The sequence below is a fragment of the Hyperolius riggenbachi genome, chromosome 3 (assembly GCF_040937935.1).
Source record: "Hyperolius riggenbachi isolate aHypRig1 chromosome 3, aHypRig1.pri, whole genome shotgun sequence".
Classification (NCBI taxonomy): Eukaryota; Metazoa; Chordata; class Amphibia; order Anura; family Hyperoliidae; genus Hyperolius; species Hyperolius riggenbachi.
Genome location: NC_090648.1, coordinates 258,140,124 through 258,158,129, shown reverse-complemented (window position 1 = coordinate 258,158,129; position 18,006 = coordinate 258,140,124). Strand labels below are relative to the sequence as shown.

The window sequence follows — 18,006 nt, the reverse complement described above, 5'->3', positions numbered from 1 at the left end:
CCCTAGCATCTCATCAGGACCCCCGACACGAATGGCACACTATATAACTGAAAATAAAAATATGATAATATTTTTTTTTCTACTAATCTTCTAGTAATTATCCGTACTACACAACCAATTCATTATATCATAATTTTTTTTCCGCTTCAGTAATCCCTGAAGGCTGTTTTTGATGTTGCGGTGTGATTGCATGATTGTACCGCGACAAAAATGCTGGTTTACAGTGTGAAACCAGCCTTACTGTCCAAAGCTATACTGGCTCGCACTGCAAACACCCTTTTTCTAAAAATGTCTGTCTCACTCACTTGTCCCTCTAAGACACTTTAAGACAGCTAAGGGTAACTAATACTGTAAACCTGCTTTATTATAAAAGGAATACAAATAATTGCTCTCACATTTAATTGCTCTGCAGCACACACCCTAGCATCTCATCAGGACCCCCGACACGAATGGTAGGTTTAAGTTTTCATGGGTATAATGGGATGAGGTGAATCACAGCATGATTTGAGTTCCCCTAATTCAATCTACAAGCAGAGTGGTACAAATCCTTAAAGTGACACTGAAGCGAAAAAAAAAATTATGATATAATGATTTGTATGTGTTGTACAGCTAAGAAATAGAACATTGGGAGTAGAGATATGAGTCTAATTGTTTCCAGTACAGGAAGAGTTAAGAAACTCCAGTTGTTAGCTCTATGCAAAAAAAGCCATTAAGCTCCACCAAAGTCACAGAGAGGTCTGTCTTCTGAAGTTTATCTCAACGGTCAGTGAAGAATTTTCTTTTTCTCTGCCAGAGGACAGGTCAATAGTTCACAAGACTGCTCTGCAAAAAACATTCAGAATGCTGAGTAGTGTATAAACTGCAAATATTAAACAATGATGCAATGTTATAAAACACACTATATAACTGAAAATAAAAATATGATAATATTTTTTTTTCTACTAATCTTCTAGTAATTATCCGTACTACACAACCAATTCATTATATCATAATTTTTTTTCCGCTTCAGTGTCTCTTTAAACTCTCAGTCTTATGCAAACTGCGCCTGCCCTCTATGTTCAAAATTACAGTTTCAGCTGGTTGAGGGTATTCACTACCACATTTCCATATGTACACTTTAACCAAGATTGTGACAGCGCTCCTTTTCATATAATCAGATTAAAACCACCTCAGAATCCAGGTGGGGCGCATAAGCTCAACAGCAACAAACTCCACTGCTTCAATCTTCCAAAGGTACAAATCCAGTATTGAATCCACAATCAAATGTAAAAACAAATATAGCATAATACAGCCTTCTTATTTAGCGTATTGGGCCTGCGCACTCACGTGAACCAGATCAATATCAGGCCTATCGGGCCTTGTAGCCCAGCGGGATCTCTTCCACGTGCGGTGCCGGCGTCCTGTACCTCTGTTCTGCAAGCGTCTCCCGATCTGCGAATCTCAAACTGCCCAGTGACATCAGACGCACTTGCGGGACCCCGCACCGCACGTGGAAGAGATACCGCTGGGCTACAAGGCCGATAGGTCTGATATCAATCTGGTTCATGTGAGTGCGCTTGAGTGCGCAGGCCCAATACGCTAAATAAGAAGGCTGTATTACGCTATATTTGTTTTTACATGTGATTGTGGATTCAATACTGGATTTGTACCTTTGGAAGATTGAAGCAGTGGAGTTTGTTGCTGTTGAGCTTATGCGCCCCACCTGGCTTCTGAGGTGGGTTTAATCTGATTATATGAAGAGGAGTGCGGTCACAGTCTTGGTTCCCTGATGACGGCGCAAGGCCGAAACTTGTAGGAACTGGAGACTGGGCAACTTATATAAGATTGTTTTTTGGATTTTAAATGTGTACTGGGTTACACTATATGCTTTTATCTACTTAGAGTCCCTGTCAAAAGGACCCTAGAAGTAAGTCATTGTATATGTGATGTAGATTCAGCTTCTAATAAATGTTTATATGATTCTTGGATGGAGAAGTGACCTTTCTCGATTTATTTCTGGTGATGGTCACTGTGGAAATATGCTTTTGAGCACTGTGGGGTTACTCCAGATGCCGATCTGAGTACCAAGCGCTGTGGATTTGTATGCAATTTTTCTTGAAACAGTCTTGGTTAAAGTGTCTCTTTAAAGGCAACCTAAAGCGACACTTAATTCCCCAGTTTAACTTATCCAGGCTTTTTCCAGCTCCCTGTAGTCTTCCTGGTCCCTTGCTGTCTTTCTGCTTTTTTTCCTTCAGCCATTGTGCTGGTCCAAGTGCTGAAAGTGCAGCCCCAGATCACATGAGCCTTGATCATGCTCCCATTGCTAGAAGCATTCTGCACTTGCACTGTCTATCCTGTATTTTTGTACATATTCATTTGTACTGGCCATCAGGAGTACGACCGAGGCACGTGCAGCCCAGAGTCAGACAGGAAAGTTAAACTGGGGACCATAGTGTTGCTTTATGTACCCTTTAAAGGGAACCTGAAGCGCAAAGGTGTATGGAAGCTGTCAAATTTATTGTATTTATTTTCCTGACAGTTCTGCTAATTATTCTAACATCATTAGTGTCAGAACCAAACACGTGAAACAAGCACACAGCTAATCCGGTCAGATTTTCTTCAACATCTGATCTGCATGATTGTTCAGGCTCTATGGCTAAAGTATTTGAGGCCGAGGATCTGCAGAACTGCCAGGCAACTGGTATTGTTTAAAATTAAATAAATATGTCAGCCTCCATGTCCTTTTCACTACAGGCAACCTTCAATTGTTGCATTATGGTCATATATTATTTCAGCTTCTCTGGTTGAGTATGTGACGGGTTGACTACATTTTTGAGCTTTGTGCTTAAATTTGGTGAAGTCTTAATAAATGAGGGAAATTTGTCAGGAGGAATAAGAGTGTCTGACGTTTATAAAATGAATTCCAGCTTAGCGGAACATGTTTTATTAAGCACTGTAACATCTTTGAAATATTTTGATTAATAGGGAAAGACGTTTCTTCACCTACCTGAAATCAGAGATTACATCCCTTTATCATCAGTGCATCATCTTAGATTAGCTCCAATTGCCAGGTCTCTGTGAAGCAAAGAATCACTCTTTCTGTTCTGATCAGCTGCTGCAGCTCACCTAGTTTGTTGCAGATTGATCTGACAGAATATAATTCCGGATAGTGGCGAGCAAAATCCTCTGTGCCCGAAGTGCAACTGTATCCCAGCGCATACTCCCAAGCCTCACCGTTTGCCACGAAACTGTTGCTCTATAACTTAGGATTCTCAGAAGATTTAAGAGTTGTAGAAATGTCTAGGATAAATAAAGTTCGGCAGACTTCCAAACGCTAGGTAATTGTTCCCTGATGGAGGTTATTCTGTTTGGGTTGCATAGAACATCATAAAACAAAAACAGTTTAAGTAAATAAATCAGGAGAAAACAACTTGCTTATGCTGCCACTGCGGGTGGCATCTTTCAGCCAAAATTCAGTGAACACTTTACAAAAAGGATGCTTATGGACTATATCAAGGGATGGATCTATAATAAGATAATAGACCAGGAGCTTAAAGGGAATCTGAAGTGAAAATAAACTTATGAGACAATGATTTGTATGTGTAGTACAGCTAAGAAATAGAACATTAGTAGCACAGATATGATTCTCATATTGTTTCCAGTAGAGAAAGAGTTAAAAAAAATCATTTATCTATGCAAAAGAGCTTCTCTGAGCTCTCCTACCAAACTTGGTTGGCTACAGTGCAATTTTCTGAAGCACGTATACATCAAAGAAACAGTAAAAGACAACTTCAGATAAGATTTTATTGCAGAGAAGTTCAAAGGTTCATTAGCTCTGCTTCATAGTTTAAAATGCAAAGTGTAGTGTGTAAACTGCAAATATTAAAGAATGATGCAATGCTATAAAAAAAACTATATAAATAAAAAATAAAAATATGAGACTCTTATTTGCTACTAATGTTCTATTCATTATATCTTTCTTTTATTTTTTTGCTTCAGTGTCACTAAGTGTCTGGACCATGGGACATTTATTCTGAAGAAATGAAGTGGGATGAATGTGTCAGGGAAAAAAAAACAAAAGGAGAAGAGCAAGAAGTGCGAGTTTCACAGCCACAGCAAGTGGTTTTGAACCCTTTCACTTTCCATAAATCACAAATCCCTTGATGGTTTTTCAAAAAAAGTGCCCACCCTTACAGATAAATTAGTACATAGAAGGAGTAGAATGCAACCTACAGGTGGTGGTAGATGTGGGTGTACATTTAAAATGGATGCTGCAGGAATTCGGGTGTCTGAGATAGCTGCAAGTAGACTATTGGTAAATTGTTCTACTATGAATCACTGCATAATTCTGGTAGCAGAATATCAGTAATCTTAACCGATGTTTTACTATGGCCTAACCTAACTCTCACACAAGCCCTGCCTCTCGATGCCTAACCCTAAACCACCCCCTGCCCCATTCAGATGCCAAATCCTATCCCCTCCACCGATGCGGAACCCTAACAGACTTCCCCACTGATGCCCTACCCTAACACTGGATTGGCGTAAAGCCCACGTTTTCCCATTATTTAATAAGGGCAAAGAGTCAGATCCAGGAAATTGTAGACCTGTAAGCTTAACATCAGTTGTATGCAAACTATTTGAAGGGTTACTAAGAGATACTATACATGTCTTCATAGTAGAAAATAATCTAATTTCTCAGCATCAGCATGGGTTTACTAAAGACAGGTCTTGTTTAACTAACATGCTCAGCTTTTCTGAGGTAGTGAACGCTAATGTGGATATTGGGAATGCTGTAGATGTGATGTACTTGGACTTTGCAAAGGCTTTTGACACTGTTCCCCAAAAAAGTCTGGTGCAAACGTTGAGGATGCAAGGACTGGGGAAGAGTCTGTGTGCATGGATAGTGAACTGGCTAATGGACAGAAAACAAAGAGTTGTGGTCAATGGATCATACTCAAAATGGGGGACTGTTAGCAGTGGGGTCCCACATGGGTCTGTACTGGGTCCAGTGCTCTTCAATTTATTTATTAATGACCTAGTAGATGCAGTAGTGAGCAATGTTGCCATTTTTGCAGATGATACAAAACTGTGACATATTGCAACAGGATCTGGATAGGATGGCTATATGGGCACATGAATGGCAGATAAAATTCAATGTTGAAAAATGTAAAGTCATGCATTTTGGTCGTACCAATGGTCTAGCACCATATAAAATAAATAGGATACAGTTGGGGACATCAAACTTGGAGAACTTGAAGAGATATGGCAGTTTTAACCACTTGCCGACCGCGCACTCATAACGCGCGTCAGCAAAGTGGCAGCTGCAGGACCAGCGACACAGATCTGCATCGCCGGCTGCAGGCTAATTAATCAGGAAACAGCCGCTCGCACGAGCAGCTGCTTCCTGTCAATACACGGCGGGGGGCTCCGTGAATAGCCTGCGGGCCGCCGATCGCGGCTCGCGGGCTAAATGTAAACACAAGCGCAAATAATTCGCTTTGTTTACATTTGTACAACGCTGCTAACAGTAGCAGCGTTGTACTAGATCAGCGATCCCCGGCCAATCAGCGGCCGGGGATCGCTGTCACATGACAGGCAGGAGCCTGTTAGAGGCTGCACAGGACAGATCCATTCCTGTGCAGCCTCCGATCTTCGGGGAAGGGAGGGAGGAGAGGGAGAGGGGGAATCCTGCGGTGGAGGGGGCTTTGAGGTGTGCCCCCCCCTGCCAGCCACACGCAGGCAGGAGCGATCAGACCCCCCCAGCACATCATCCCCCTAGTGGGGAAAAAAGGGGGGCGATCTGGTCGCTCTGCCTGGTGTTTGATCTGTGCTGGGGCTGTAGAGCCCACCCAGCACAGATCAGCGCTGGTCCTTAAGGGGGGGGGGGGGGGTAAAGGCTGGGTCATCAAGTGGTTAAGAAAAACAAAAGTTTGCTTTCCTAAAACAGAAAGAATTTGCGATAATTCAGGTTGGAGTGAGCTCGAGATGTCTCCCAGTGCATCACTGCTGAATATATGCAAATTAACCATTGTACCCTTAGAAGCTAAACACACCTCCAGAACCGCTGGAATGCAATGATGTGTCAGCTTGTTAATATGTACAGAGCCATAATAATCCAACATGCATACAGACTGTTTCGGATTGTTTGATCCTCATCAGTGCATGGCATGGATTAATTTGGCTCTATGGAGTAGGGCTTGTAAATCCGAGAGGCACAGACTAACCAGCAAGCTCATGGTGACCCAGAACTCATTGGAGTGTGTAAGGGACTACAATGGTCCTAAAAGCCCCCTTACTAAGATGTTAAGAAAAACAAAAGTTTGCTTTCCTAAAACAGAAAGTAAGGGGGCTTTTAGGACCATTGTAGTCCCTTACACACCCTAATGAGTTCTGGGTCACCATGAGCTTGCTGGTTAGTCTGTGCCTATCAAGTGGTTAAAGCAGGTGCAGAGACGGGCAACAAAATGTATACGTGGGACGGAAGGTCTTACTTACCAAGAAAGGTTAGATAAACTGTGTTTATTTAGTCTAGAGAAAAGACACCTTAGAGGGGATCTAATTAACATGTATAAATACATCAGAGGGCAATATAAAAGCTTGGCAGATGAGCGTTTTGTCCCTAGGCCTTCTCAAAGGACTAGAGGACATGATCTGCGCATGGAGGAAAACGTTTTAGCTATTTATTTAGGAAAGGGTTCTTTACAGTAAGAGTGATTAAGATGTGGAATGCATTGCCACAGGAAGTAGTTATGGAAAATTCTATACCTGCATTTAAAGGGGGCTTAGATGCTTTCCTTGCGTTGAAAGACATCCATGCCTACAATTACTAGGTAATGCCCAGTGATGTTGATCCAGGGATTTTATCGGATTGCCATCTGAAGTCGGGAAGGAATTTTTTCCCTTTTGGGGCTAATTGGACCATGCATTGTAAGGGTTTTTTCGCCTTCCTCTGGATCAACAGGGATATGTGAGGGAGCAGGCTGGTGTTGTACTTTGTTCTCTGGTTGAACTTGATGGACGTATGTCTTTTTTCAACCCAAATAACTATGTAACTATGTAACAGACCTCTCCCACAACACTGACACTTCTGCAGCAACATAATCAGGAGTGACACCTTCATCCACCAAACAAAAAAGCAAGTTAGGGATATAGGGGATTATTCACTAAAGGAAATAGCACGAGTAACCTCCTGTTACCTCCTAAGAGTCCCACTTAGGGGATAAGTTACTTTAGTGCTAGGTGTAGGGGGTGAGGTTATTGTTACGAGATGGGGGGGGGGGGGGTGAGTAGTGTGAGAATTAGGTTAGTTAGAGTGATAGAAGACTATAGGTAACAGATATTCTACTATTGATAATATCCGACACCCAAATTATACAGTGGCTTTTTTTAGATGTACACATCTTAGGGCCACCTCTCCAGCAGATTGTGATGTTTGCCCAGAAATGTCAGCCATCTTTGAAAGTATTTCGGATACATTTGATGTAGGGTTCAAGTCTTTGACCAGGGTTCAATACCAGATTAAGCCAGTACGTAAAACAGTAACAAATGTCTGGGCCCCTTAATGCTTCTGGCCAACTGTGAAATGTGCCCTGAGAGGCTAAAACGCTGAAGCACTTGGAGTTCACCGGGAGAAAGGAACAAAATTTCTTACAGTAATGTCTTTTCAAAGAGTCGGAAGGACAGCAACCCTGAGACTTGTCTCCCTCCAAAATTAACTGGACAGGAAGCTAGTTAAAAGATTAGCATAATCATTAGGCAGGCAGGGAATATAACTTCAGTACACTCATACCTCTTCAGTAAAAAAAAAAAGAAAAAAAAAAAGAAAAAAAAAAAAAAAAAGCATGATGCTTAACAGAGAAACGTTATTTAAATAACAGGGTGGGTATAATAGGGTGCTGGAAAAGACATTACCATAAGTAATTTTGGTCTTTCCCAGGACTCCCTCAGGACAGCAACCCTGAGATGATAAACAAGATACAAATCAGGAAGGGACAACTGCCTGCATAACCTTTCTGCCAAAAGAAAGATCTGAACTGGCTGGAACACGTAGTCTATAATGAAGAGGTATTAGTGTACTGACAGGGGCATAGCAATAGGGGTTGCAGAGGTTGCCACCGCATCGGGGCTCTTGGGCCAGAGGGGCCCCTAAGGGCCCTCCCTCAACTGCAGTATTAGCTCTCTATTGGTCCGGTGCTCATAATAATCACTTCTACAGATACTTTAAATAGTGGTAATCATTAACAAGCTGTTCCCCATTCCCCTCTTGCACCTCTGACACTGTAGTTCCCATTGGCAGATTTTGGTGCGCCGTATCAATTGTTATGTATAGAGTGCTTGGGGGCCCCCAATGTAAAACTTGCATCGGGACCCAGAGCTCCTTAGCTACACCACTGTGTACTGAAGTTATATACCCTGCCTGCCTAATGATTATGCTAATCTTTTAACTAACTTCCTGTCCAGTTAAATTTGGAGGGAGACAAGTCTCAGCATTCAATTCGGGTAGGAGACGCCCGGTCTGGGTAGGATTTTTGTGGGTCGTGATACTATTTGTTAGTATATATCATTTACGTGTTAAATTTAAATCAGCAAATACATTATAAAATTAGCTTGTCCTACCTTGGTGGAGTGTGGTGGGACATATACACAAGTAGGGTTTCAGATTAAATAGGTCAAATTTGTTGTGCACTTGACAACGCGTTTCGCAGCCCGCAGCCGCTTCCTCAGGTGAAGAAGATAAGTGCCCATAGTCTCTAATATCCAAAGCATCCGGGCGCCCGTAAATGATATATACTAACAAATAGTATCACAACCCACAAAAATCCTACCCAGATCGGGCGCCTCCTACCCGAATTGAATCTGCTGTAGTCCCTTACTATTAAAGGGTGATTTCAGTCGAGGGCCTCGACTGATACAAATCTTTTTTCAGAGCAGCAACCGTCTGGGAACCAAAAAAGGCTGAGTGGGAACGGTATTCTTCCCACCTGCGATAACGAGTGGTTGCCTCTTCCGCAACCCAATTTTGTGAGTATATTTTCAACTACCTTCTACCTACTCTGATCTAATAACGATATTGCACCAGATTGGGCTCCCGGACTCTCTGTGTTTTTCTCCTCTCTACCACTGTAAAGTCTCAGCATTGCTGTCCTGAGGACGTCCTGGGAAAGCGACATATAAATGTTATACGTTTTGTCTATCCTTACCTACAGATATTTGACCACTCCCATCTAGAATGAACATATAACCTGATGGATGAGGAACCAAGTTATATCTACAGGAAACTTGTTTTTAAAAGGTCTCCTTTCTAAAACTGAAATTACTTGACAAAACAAATAAGGCAACTTGTGCCACTATAAATTAAAGCCTGCAATGGCCATTACTTAACCTTTCAAACACTGAGGGTTTTAAAAATTATAGCTCTTGGTTATTAGGCATTTTTAATGGATTCTCAGTAATCTGCACTAGACAGATGCACTTAAGTCACACAATAATTCACAAATCCCTGCTGATCATCCATGACATCTCTCAACAATAAAATTGGTTTCCTTGGCAACAACAACAATTCCCACAACTTCCTGTCATATCAAGAAGAATGAAAGCTAATATTTGTATATTTGTCAAATATAAATTCATTAAAACAGAAGGGACAGCCATACTATCCCAGGAAAAAACACATATATATGAATATAAATACTTGTTCTAATTAACAGATGTATTGTACAGTCCATGTTTTGATATCAGGGAATTTTATATATTAAATAAAGAGAAAACTGTTCCAGGCACTTTCCATCTTTACTGCTTCTGACTGATGCCAATCCTGATGTCATGTCTCCTGCCTGAAATAGTTTACGCATTGACAGATCCACCCCGCACTGAGCTCTGTAAAAAACGCCACTGTCATATCTAGCTTGCTTTTGTAAACACATGTGAGCACGGCAGCTTCTGCAGAGGAGAAGTAATGTGGGATGGGAGATAACAAGCTTCCCTTTACCCGGCAATGTACCATAATGGATCCAGGATGACTGAAATAATATTCATTACAGCAGATACATTTATCATTATAATGCAGACTGCATGTAGACTAGATAATAAACACAGAGCAGTGGGTAAATAGAATTTGATTTTATGGCTGACAATCCCACTTAAATGGCTTCTATCCTCCTCTCTTACTTTCTACATCATGTTTATTTTTTAAAATAATATGTTGGCCACTCACGTCTCCAATTTTTTGTTGTTAACAGTATTGGTAACAGTAGTTTAACAGATTTTTCAGACATCAAGTTCATGTTACCACTGAAAATGATAGGTTTATTTGGCACAACCAGGTGGTTTTATAATACAATAAAGCTTCTTTTAACACAAAATTATAAATGGGAAATTGGTCGAATTAAACCCAAAGACTGAGGCCACATACAGACATCAGACCATAGTCTTTGGAAAATGAAAGATCACAGACCAATCTTACCACCCTTCCTGTAGTATAAGAGCCATACTCTACACAGTCTTTTCTATGGAGCTGAACTCCACATCAGGAAAAAATCTTGGCAAGATGCTGCACACACAGATGCTGTACAGACACAAAAGATCAGTATCTGCAAAAGATCTGTTCCTGCCAAAAATCCATTCCTGCAAATTGCAATGATAGTCTATGAGATCTGCAGATCATCATACACACATGATTAAACTGACATTCATCTGCAGATCTGAAAATCCATCCTGGTGGATCTGATCTGCAGATGAATGTCAGTTAAATCATGTGTGTATGATGATCTGCAGATCTCATAGACTATCATTGCAATTTGCAGGAATGGATTTTTGGCAGGAACAGATCTTTTGCAGATACTGATCTTTTGCGTCTGTACAGCATCTGTGTGTGCAGCATCTTGCCAAGATTTTTTCCTGATGTGGAGTTCAGCTCCATAGAAAAGACTGTGTAGAGTATGGCTCTTATACTACAGGAAGGGTGGTAAGATTGGTCTGTGATCTTTCATTTTCCAAAAACTATGGTCTGATGTCTGTATGTGGCCTTAGGATCAACACACACCATACAATCTTGGTTGTTCAATCTTACCACTTTCATGTAGTATAAGAGCTTAGCCAATCAATCATTCAAGGTATTTTCAATCTGTTGGCCCTTATACTACAAAGATTTGGTAAATCTGTATAACCAAGATTGTATGATGTGTGTTGAGCATAAGTCTAAATTAAAAACACATGACTAGAACACCCACTTTTTTTTCTGTGGAAATGGTACACTCTCAATCATCTTGTTGGTAGAGTAAAATCTCCAATCATTCTCTTAATATGGAATGTAAGTCAAAATATCCCTTCTGCTGCAATAGGTAGGTCACACCATAAGACCTTCTACAAAAACAATTCTTTGCTAGCTCATTGCTAAAAACTTAGTTTGCTCAGAAGCGTATTGATTACATGCTGCACTGCCACACAGTTTTGCCAACTGTGTTTGCTCACTAATTTTAGTTAAGGGTGGGCAAACAAGGCAGAAAGGGGTTGTTTTATTTTGGAGGATTCAGGGTAATCGTAGGCAGAGGAGGGTTTTCTGTAAGTTTTCTGAATGAATTTGATATAATACACCCATTGCAACGTTCTTGCAAGGTAGAAAGCTGCTGCAGCTGGTTTGACAAAAATTGCAGCACATTCCCAAGCCGTCTTAAAGAGGGCATCCATTTGCTTACTCAGGTGGCCCTTTTAAGACTATAGGAATCTTTATGTCCACACCTATAGAAAACTTTCCCGTGTGGAATCTTCCCTACCAGGATGTGTCACTCTCAGCAACAAAAAAACTGGACTTCATGGACCTGGGAAAGAAAGGTCTTTTATGGCTTCTCCATCTGATGTCCACCAATACTACACAGATGTCCGTGCATCTGCAGTATTCAGTGTAACACTGTAAAAGCCAGACTCCACTGCCACAGACCTCAACAAACAGAACAAATGGTAGGATATACTGTATTATACATACTCCATCCAGACAGGAAACACAAGACTCATGGCAAAAAGCTGATGGATCCTCTAAATGAACGTATTATTATTTAGTATTTATATAGCTCCAACATCTTCCGCAGTGCTGTACAGTATATTGTCTTGTCACTAGCTGTTCCTCAGAGGGGCTCACAATCTGATCCCTACCATAATCATATGTATGTATCATGTAGTGTATGTATCAGTCTGGGGCCAAATTTTTTTTGGGGGGAAGCTAATTAAACTTATCTGTATGTTTTTGGGATGTGGGAGAAAACATAGACCTCTCTGTTTGTATGTATGAACTGGTGGCAAGCATTTCACACCAGCACAAACATAACCAGAACATATAGTGGGGTTTAAAGTTTAATAAGAAGGAAAAAGAGCTTAGTGAGTGCAAGACCCCGCAACATGCATGATATCTACCCAGCAAATGTTTATTTGTGCCAGAATGTTACTTTCTACTTCAGGAGCCTAGATCAATGGAAGGAAAGTTGTACGTTGCAGATAGCATACATGAAGTATCTTCATACAAGTTACGATATCTACAGTAGCCAGTTGTGCTGAATGTCCGCATCAAAAGCCCATCATTTTCATGAATGAGGCCTTCATGAGTAGTGTTAATATGAAATTGATTATTTAAAAGGGTATATTTTGGGATGGTTATAACTGAGCAGCTGTAAATGCAAATTGTAACCAAAAGCTGGTTGGATCCCAGATAAATTGTGCTAAAAATGCAGAAACCGCTTACAGTATTCTTTTTTATAAACAAGAAATATGGCCGCAAAGTTGGTTCTAAATTTCATGATTTTTCTGATAGCTGTCATTTTATGTCAAGAAAAATAAAAACGTGGAAAACTGCAAAGCTAAAGAATATCATATGCCAAATATCGCAGTAAATAACGCATCTAACTTCAAGCGAATACATATGTATACATAAAAATATGGTTATGTCACCTTGCAGCTCCAGGTCCTCTGTTTAAATCCTACCTGGTACTACCCCTGCATGGAGTTTATAGGACTACATATTTGTATGGGATTCCTCTCAGTAGAAGTTTCCTCACATAATCCAAAAACATACCGTTTGGTTAACGTACTGCGACCAAATTGGCCTCAAGAGTACTCATGCTTAGGGACAAATGTGATTAGTTCCATGTAAAGCACTCCATAACATTCAAATGCTATATAAAGAGATAGTTTAAAATAACAAACATAATTATAGCGGTTATTACTTCCAACTAAACTCACTTCCGCCAAAATAAACAGCTTTTCACAGCATGGCCCCCTTCCCCCATCACAATCCATAAAAGAAATAAAATGAAAAATGTGTTTGCACAAGCAGCTCATAAACCACTGACACCTCATGTTTTCTAATCATGATGAATGCACAGCTCCTCTGCCACCCTGCTGAATGCGTGCAGATTCACAGGAAGCTAGAAAAACATATACGCATAATGTGCTTAATTATACACAACATGTTCAGTTAAAATGGTTAGTTTTAAAGGATATCCTAACTGAAAACTAAATAATTAGAAAAAAAAATGTGTGTACACATTACTGGCATTACTGGCATAGCTCCCAATCTTCCCCCAACATCTACAACTGAACTGGATTTAGGCTTTCAGCCATTGTCATGACTATTTTTTGTCCTGAAATAAATTCAGATCAGAATCAGAATCAGAATTTATTTCGCCAAGCACGGTTGGACCGTGCCCGGAATTGGGTTTGGCACATTGATTGGCACAGAGATAGTAATAATACAACATACAAGATGATACAGAGTACAACAGAACACGGGCGATACAACAGAACAGGGGTAATTCAACATTTGCAGTAACAGAGGATAGTGAAACTAGTACAACCAGGCAAGCAGTAAGCAAGTAAGCAGGAGCGGCCGCAGCCGAAGTCAGGTATTAGTCCGTAGATGGAAGCAGGGTGGGGGGGTTAGAGGAGTGGGAAGCGTTCAAGAGCCTAACGGCTGTGGGGAAAAAAGTGTTCATGCGCCTGGTAGTCTTGGCAGGGATGGACCGGAACCTCCGGCCCAGTTTGAGTCGGCTGAAAGAACTGTGACCAGGGTGAGAGGGGTCGCCCACAATTTTCAATGCTCTGTTACGCAGTCTGGTGTTATAGATGAGATCTAGAGGGGGAAGGGGTTTTCCAATAATCCTCTCCGCTGAGCTGATGACCCTCTGGAGTTTGTATCTGTCGCTGGCGGTGCAGCTAGCGAACCAGACCAGAATGGATGAGCAGAGGACCGACTCGATTGTAGCAGAGTAGAAGGACCTCAGAAGTTCATGGGCCATACCGAACTTCTTTAGTTGGCGAAGGAAGAAGAGTCTTTGTTGCGCCTTCCTCTGGGTTGCGGTAGTGTTTGCCCTCCAGGTCAGGTCGTCAGAGATTGTTGTGCCCAGGAGGCGGACATTGGGAACCCTAGCGACCTCGATGCCCTCAATGTATATCGGGGGAGGAATACTGGCGTGCTTCCTGAAATCGATGACCATCTCCACTGTTTTGGCAGTGTTAAGAACCAGCCCATTCTCGCTGCACCAATTGCAGATTCTGTCCACCTCCTTGCGGTAAGCCTGCTCATCGTTCTCGCTGACAAGGCCAATGATTGTGGTGTCGTCTGCAAATTTGATGATTTTGACAGAGTCATCTGTGGATATGCAGTTATTCGTGTATAGAGAGAACAGAAATGGTGACAAGACACAGCCTTGAGGGGCTCCAATGTTGGTCACTCTGGGTCTGGAGGATATGTCGCCCAGCTTAACAACCTGGGACCTGTTCGAGAGGAAGTCTATGATCCAGAGACCAAGGGTTGGATGGACATTTAGCTCTGAGAGATTGTCGTGCAGAATCCGAGGACAGATAGTATTAAAGGCTGAGCTGAAGTCCAGGAGAAGGATTCTAGCGTATGAGTTTGGCCTGTCGAGGTGGTCCGTGATAAACTCCAGGCCGATGTTAATAGCATCGTCAGTGGACCGGTTTGCCCTATACGCGAACTGGAGAGGGTCCAGTCGGTCCAGGGTAGCGTACCTGAGCAGCGGCAGGACCGCTCTTTCAAAGGTCTTCATGACCACTGATGTTAGGGCCACAGGCCTGAAGTTGTTAAGGTCAGAAGCCCCCAGCTTTTTCGGGACAGGAATGATGATGGAGTCCTTAAAGCAAGTAGGGACTTTCCCTTCTGTGAGGGACCTGGTGAAGATAGAGGTCAGGACGGGGGCCAGCTGACGTGAGCAGGACTTCAGACATGCGGGTGACACACCATCAGGGCCAGATGCTTTCCTGGCGTTCACGGAAGACAACAGGTGCAGAACATCAGCCTTGGATACTGTCAGGGACGGGCATGTGCTCCAGCTGGGTTTAAAGCTCTCAGAGGAAGAGGGGCGGGCAGAAGGAGTTGGCCGCTCCCCAGATGTGCCCGGAGCCTCAAACCTGCAATAAAAGTTACTGAGATCCTCGGCTAGCTTGGGGCAGGGAGTGGCCTGTTGGGGTGGTGGCTTATAGCCGGTGGCAGCCTTCAGGCCCTTCCAGACAGCCCGAGGTTCGTTTGAGCGGAGATTGTTCTGAATCCTCTCAGCATAAGACCGTTTTGCGGTGCGCAGTTCCTTGTTGAGAGAGTTCCTTGCCGCTCTGAAGTCCTCCAGGGAGCCAGACTTGTGGGCGACTTCCTTGCGCTTCCGCAGTTGGCGCAGCTTGCTCGAGAACCACGGTTTGTCGTTGGGGTAAATCTTAAAGGACTTGGTGGGTACACAGGATTCCTCGCAGAAGCTGATGTAGGATGAGACCGCATCAGCCCACTCATCTAGGTCGGGTGATTCCAGCGCTTTCCAGTCCGTGCAGTCAAAACACGCCTGAAGTTGGAGTTTGGCTTCGTTAGACCACACTTTAGTGGACTTCAGGACTGGTTTCGCTGATTCCAGGCGCCGTCTGTAGGTTGGAACCAGATGGATGAGGCAGTGGTCAGAGGAACCGAGAGCTGCCCACGAGACGGCCTTGTAGGCGCCCTTTAGAGGCGTATAACAGTGGTCTAGAGTGCTAGCATTTCTGGTGGGGCAGACCACGTGCTGGTGGTAGCGTGGAAGCTCACTCCGGAGGTTGGCTTTGTTGAAGTCGCCCATAATGATAAACAGAGAGTCTGGAAGGGACGTCTCCCACTGCGTGATGATGTCGCTGAGGTCCCGCTGAGCAGATTTGACGTCGGCATCAGGGGGAATGTACACGCCCCCGATGACGTAGGAGGTTAACTCTCTGGGTGAGTATGAAGGCTTGCAATTGATGAGTAGCAGTTCGAGGTTGGGGGTGCACTTTTTGGCTAGCAATGACGTGCTTGGGCTCCAAACAGAGCTGACATAGAAGCAGATTCCCCCACCTTTCTTTTTCCCCGAGAGGGAGGGATCGCGGTCTGCACGTATAACGTTGAAGCCTGATGTTGTTGAAAGCAACTTAAATGGGAATCATAGCCTTACTGCATATGGTTGTTCTCACATTTTTTTCCACTTTGCACTGCCCTGCACTAAGTTTGTCCATTTTTAGAGCTCACAATTATTTTTTTTTTACAATAAAATAAGCACTCAAAGTTTTCATGCTGACTGAAGAGTGCAAACAATATTGTGTTTCAATCTCCTTTGACAAACAATGGTCTTTGCAAGTAAGAACAAGAAGGAAGCTGCCATATTTATTCCAGTTTATAAAAATGCCAGTTGCATTGATCGTTTGACTCAAGTAGTTTAGTAGAATTCCACTCTTACTAACTAGCTAGAAACATGTATCAGAGCTACAAAAATAGTTTTGCAAATTATTGCTAATAAAAAATACTATTCCATTTCACTTTACAGCAGGCTATGAATCTGCAAAACCAAGACCAAGTTGCACTACTTTTCTAAACTGGAATTGGAACTTTGTGTTGCACTTTTTTTTTTTCTAACCAGCCTGGCGTTTTATTAAGATTTTTAACCTATTTTGGTTCCTGGACGTAGAAACTACGTCCAGGAACCATGCACGCTACCGCGCGCTCCCGCGGCCGATCGCGCGCGTGCACGCGCACTCCCGGCCGCGGATTCGGTAGCCACGGAATCAATGTATCGGGCTATGGTGCCCGATCACTGATTCCTCTTCCCCGCTGAAAAAGCGACAGCTTCTCTCAGAAGCTGTGCTTTTTCTGGCCGTTGCCTCCCCTCTGCGTCACTCTAAGCGTGTGTTACGCTTAGAGTGACGTCATGTAAACAAACGCATGGCCGCCATCTTGTGGCCAAAAAGAAAAACTACAACTAAAAGTAAAAAAAAATAAAACAACACACAATTACATTATAAAACAATAGTTTACATCCCACCCTCCCAAAAATACCCAAATAAAATGTTTAATATAAAAAAAACAAAACCATTACAATAAAAAAAAACCATGTAAATATTTACCTAAGGGTCTAAACTTTTTAAATATCAATGTAAAGGTGAAATATTTCTATATTTTTTTTTATTTTAAACTTGTAAATAGTGATAGATGCAAAACGGAAAAAATGCACCTTTATTTCCAAATAAAATATTGTCGCCATACATTGTGATAGGGACATAATTTTAACGGTGTAATAACCGGGACATATGGGCAAATACAATACGTGAGTTTTAATTATGGAGGCATGTATTATTTTAAAACTATAATGGCTGAAAACTGAGAAATAATGATGTTTTCCGTTTTTTCTTATTCTTCCTGTTAACCTCTTGAGGACCCACCCTTTACCCCCCTTAAGGACCAGCGCTGTTTTAGCTGATCTGTGCTGGGTGGGCTCTACAGCCCCCAGCACAGATCAGGGTGCAGGCAGAGCGACCAGATCGCCCCCCTTTTTTCCCCACTAGGGGGATGATGTGCTGGGGGGTCTGATCGCTCCTGCCTGCTGGGTGTTGCGGGGGGGGCACCTCAAAGCCCCCCTCCGCGGCGAGATTCCCCCCCTCCCTCTCCTCCCTGTCCCCCCTGGTGATCTGGGCTGCACAGGACGCTATCCGTCCTGTGCAGCCAGTGACAGGCTGTCCCCTGTCACATGGCGGCGATCT

The 18,006-nt window shown here is 42.6% G+C and overlaps 1 protein-coding gene across 12 annotated transcripts in view; it reads right to left on the bottom strand.

The window, feature by feature from the left end:
• Positions 1–18,006, bottom strand: part of MAGI2 (membrane associated guanylate kinase, WW and PDZ domain containing 2) — a 1,075,940-nt gene that overhangs the window by 430,392 nt on the left and 627,542 nt on the right. Inside the window, exon 1 of one of the 12 annotated variants that reach the window (XM_068276205.1) lies at positions 2,987–3,337. The exons of the other annotated variants lie outside the window; for them this stretch is intronic. The gene's annotated coding sequence lies outside the window, so the exon portion shown is untranslated. Of the gene's footprint in view, positions 1–2,986; positions 3,338–18,006 lie in introns of those variants that run through there. 12 annotated transcript variants of the gene reach the window in all.